Below are 5,012 nucleotides of genomic sequence, written 5' to 3' on the forward strand. Positions count from 1 at the left end.
AAAAAAAAAAAAAAAAAGAAATACTTCAAAGTCATTCTACTTAATCTGGATAGACCTGGTATTAAAATTGGAGAAAATATATTATTGTAAAAGGGAAATTACAAACATTTCACTTATAAATGAGGCTGAATATGATAAACAACATATTAACATGTTGAATTAAAAATTAATGTTTAAGTAATATACTTTGGTCAAATTTAAATACAATTTATATGAGAATTAGTCACTATTCTTGAATTCTCATCATATCCTGGGTTTTGGAATTTGCTTTAATTGAATCTCAATTAAAACACAAGTTAGCTTTTACTAAACAGTTCTTTGGCCAACCTAAGAAGCTCTTTTTATTCACACAATTTGCTCTTCTGTCTAGACACAAGCTCCTTCCATTTTTCTCTGTAACCAAACTTCTCCTGATTTGATGCAAAGCTTTAGCAATCAATAATCTTATTCACTCAAACCTATGTAATCAAAATTTTATATACATATATAGCATATACATGCACACACACATCAATGTACATATACATATATATTTGCCAAGCTCATGTACGCAGGTCTTCATTAGGGCTATCTAATCACCTATGCTAATTAACTCATCCTGTTTTTAAATAAGGATTGACCCATGAGAGACTTTGAGGCAAAAATAATTCTGTAGTCAGGTAAGTTTGGAAAAGGTTGCATAATGAATTCCTCTCTTTATATTATCTTGTCTTTCATGTTATTATTAGAGTTTATAAAAATTTCTCTAATAACTCTTTTGACCTTGCTTGATTCAACATGCCCTAGACTTATTTGACCCTGAAACTCTTTGTTCACATAGAATAAGTCTATGAAAATATTTTGGCAAATGTTGTTCTAGATTTCAGCTTCTCAGAACTAAAGATAATGAAGGAATTTTTTTTTCTGGATGTTTAAAAACGTAGCATACTTTTAAATGACTTGATTTTTCTAAGTGGAAAATCATTTCTCACTGTTTAAAAACAACTGTCTTTGGACCTCCATTTTCTCAAGTGGCCTCTGCTAGTCTAAGTTTTGTTTTTATTACTTTTATGTGAATAAATTATGACTGCTTGCCATCCATCCTATTCCTTCAAATGACTTTCATCTGAAGAATAATTAAAAAAATATTTTCCATCTTTTCAGGTATGCTTGGGTAGCCCTTTGCCATGTACAAAGTATTTTCACATTCATTATCCTATCGATTGTCGCTATGACACAGTCATTTTAAACAACCTTGCAAATAGTCTTTAAAAATCATTAAGGCCATTAATATTCTATTTAGTCTGCAAAAAATTGAAATAGCTGACTCCTCCACATCACAGAACTAAGAGAATATAAAATTTTGCCTGTAGCAAAAATGCCCAGAGTTTTTACTTAAACACAGATTGCTAGGCTCAGATTAAAAAAAAAAAAGAAAGAAAGAAAAAGGAAGGGAAAGAGTGGGAGAATTGTTTATTATTTTTATTGCTAGAAATACTGCCTTTAAAAAAATTATTCTCTTCCTGATTTATTTTAAATTCTGGTCATGCTGCCTTCCAAGGCCATTATGTATAATACATCCTCACAGACTCTGAACTACAAGTCATGATATTCTCTAGTAACTCCCAGCAAATAAATATTTGAATAAAAGTATTTTGTTACTTTTAATTTACCATAAGTTTGTGAGAGCAAATACTATTTGTAGAGTTATTTTTTAGTTACAAGTTTTAGGATTTCTTAGTTGCTTTATTTTCTTGATTACTATTAGAAATAAGACATATTTGTTAAATGACTAAATAACAGCAAAATCCTAGACCTTATATCCCTTTTCTCATACCTTTCCTCAGATATTTTTAAAACATATTATGCTCATGATAAGTCTTAACCAACTGTATTCAGATATTAATAATTCCTGCTCACTTATAGTTTTTAAGCTTGATTAAGGTATCATCGACAAACAATGAATTGCCTTTGTTTTAAGAATACAATTGATGGTTTTTGACATATGTATATGCATGTAAAATGGTCACCACAATCAAGATGATAAATACTTCTACCACCCCCAAAAGTTTTTTTATGCCCCATAGCAATCATTTCTCTCAAATCTCTACTGTCCTTAGGGAGTGTCCCCCCTTACCTACCTGTTTTCTGTCATTTATAATTTTCTAGAATTTTATACAAATGAAATCATACAGTACATACATTTTTTTGTCTGCCTTTTCATTTAGCATAAAGATTTTGAGGTTTTCTGTGTTGTATCAGTAGTTTATTCTTTTATTAAATATATTTTGAGCATATACATCGCTGTTTATTGATTTACTATGTGAATACTTCTTCCATTCACCAGTTACTATGCAATGGGTTGTGTCTAGATTTTTTGGCTATTAGTAAAACTGCTGTGAAGAGTATCTAGCAGTACAATGGCTGTGTAGTATGGTAGATGTATTTTTACTGGTACATGTCAAATCTATTAAGTGTAGAGTATAAATGTCTTAACACAATTAAGAAAGTGAGGTGAAGGCTATGTTAACCAGTTTGATGTAAGCATTCCAAATTATATATAAAATCAGCACATTGTACCCTATACATGCATTAATATATACAACTATGATTTAATTAAAAAATAATTTTTGAAATGTTACCTGTGATTATATCTCAAAAAATTACAGATTGCTAGTGATAAATTAAAAAATAAAAAAAGACCTGGAGCATATATTATGTGCTGAATATAGTGGCAGGAGCTGAGGGTGTGATGGAAATACAAATATATCTTGCCTGTTTTCATGTAGCTTATACTCTGGCATAGGAATCAAATGTTATTTAACTATTCTAATAATTGTGTAATTATACATTGACATGTGCTCTGAAGAAAAGCAATGTGACTCCATGAGAAAATATAATATAGGCACACTTCATTTTACTGTGCTTTGCTTTTTGTACTTCTCAGTTATTGCATTTTTTACAAATTGAAGGTTTGTGGCAACCCTGCATTAAGCAAGTCGACTGGTATCAATTTCCAAACAGCATGTGCTCACTTTGTGCCTCTGTGTTAAATTTGGGATCATTACATTTCACACTTTGTTATTATTGTATTTATTATGGTGATCTGTGATTTCATATTACTATTATAATTGTTTTGGGACACCATGAACCATACTCCTATGAGATGGCAGACTTAACCAATAAATGTGTGGGTTCTGAGTGCTCTACTGACCAGCTGCTCTTTGGTCCTTCTTCCTTTCCTCAGCCTTCTCGGAGACACATGCTATTGAAACTAGGGCTATTACTAACCCTAGAGTAGTCTCCAACTGTTCAAGAGAAAGGAAGAATTGCCTGTTTTTCACTTTAAATTAAAAGTTAGAAATTATTAAGCTTAGGGAGAAAGGGATATTGAAAATGGAGATAGGCCAATAAGCCAAACTGTGAATACAGAGAGAAAGTACTTTGAAGGAAATTAAAAGTACTCCTCCAGTGAACACACAACTGATAAGAAACTAAAATATATCTACATATCTTATTGCAGATATGTAGAAAGGTTGAGTGATCTAGAAGATCAAACCAGCCACAGCTCTTAAGGCAAAGCTTAACTCAGATCAAGGCCCTTTCTCTCTTCAGTTCTACAGAGGCTGAAGGTGGTGAGGAAGCTGCAAAAGAAAAGTTGTAAGCTAGCAGAGGTTGGGTCATGAAGTTTAAAGTAAGGATGCCATCTCCATTACATAAACATATAAGATGAAACAGCAAGTGCTGATGTAGGAGGGGCAGTAAGTTCCCTAGAAGATCTGTGTAAGGTGATTGATGAAGGCAGCTACAATAAACAATGTATTTTCCATGTAGATGAAACAGCCTTGTATTGGAAGACCATGCCATCTAGGAATTTTATAGCTAGAGAGCAGCCAATATCTGGCTTCAAAGCTTCAATGCACAGGCTGGCTCTCTTATTACTAACTAATGTAGCTGGTACGTTTAAGTTGAAGCCAATGTTTTTACCATTCTAAAAATCCTAAGTCTATTAAGAATTATGCTATATGTACATTGCCTCTGCTTTATAAGCTTAATTCCAAAGCTTGAGTAACAGCTTATCTTTTTAAACATTGGTTTACTGAATATTTTAAGTCCACTGTTGAGACCTACTACTCAGAAAAAAAGATTCATTTCTGAATAATTCTGCTCATTGAGAAGGCATCTGGTCACTCAAGACTTTTCTTTGATGGAGATGTACAACTTGGTTAATATTTTTTTCACCTTTGTTAATACAATATCCATTCTGTAGCCCATGGATCAAGGAGTCATTTTGACTTTCAAACCTTGTTACTTAAAAAATACAGTCTGTGAGGTTGTGATTTCCACAAATAGTGATTATTCTGATGGATCTGGGCAAAGCAAATTAAAAACCTGAAAAAAATTTACCATTCTAGAGGCTGTTGTGACTCATGGAAGGGGGTCAAAATATCACATGAATATGAGTTTGGAAGAAGTTGATTTCAACCCTTATAGATTAAGGGATTGAAAACTCCAGTGAAGGAAGTAACTGCAAAGTAGGGAAATAGCAAGCAACGTAGAATTAGAAATAGTGTCTAAAGATGTGACTGAATTGCTATTATCTCATAATAAAAATTTATTTATTTATTTTTGAGATAGAGTTTTACTTTGTTGCCCTTGGTAGAGTGCCATGGTGTCATAACTCATAGCAACCTCAAACTCTTGGGCTCAAGTGATTCTCTTGCCTCAGCTTCTGGAATAGCTGGGAGTACAGGCACCTGCCACAATGCCTGGCTAATTTTGGATACAGGATCTCTCTCTTGCTCAGGGTGGACTCAAACCTGTGAGTTCAACCCGTATACCTGCCATGGCCTCCTAGAGTGCTAGGATTACAGGTGTGAGCCACCATGAACCTTCATAATAAAAATTTAAGGGATTGAAAGTTACTTTTCATAGATAAACAAAGAAAGTGGTTTCTTGAGATGGAATCCACTCCTGGTGAAGATATTGTGAACATTAATGAAATGACAACAAAGGATTTAGAACATTTTGTG

The sequence above is a fragment of the Otolemur garnettii genome, unplaced genomic scaffold (assembly GCF_000181295.1).
Source record: "Otolemur garnettii isolate 467f Iridium unplaced genomic scaffold, OtoGar3 scaffold00036, whole genome shotgun sequence".
Taxonomy (NCBI): domain Eukaryota; kingdom Metazoa; phylum Chordata; class Mammalia; order Primates; family Galagidae; genus Otolemur; species Otolemur garnettii.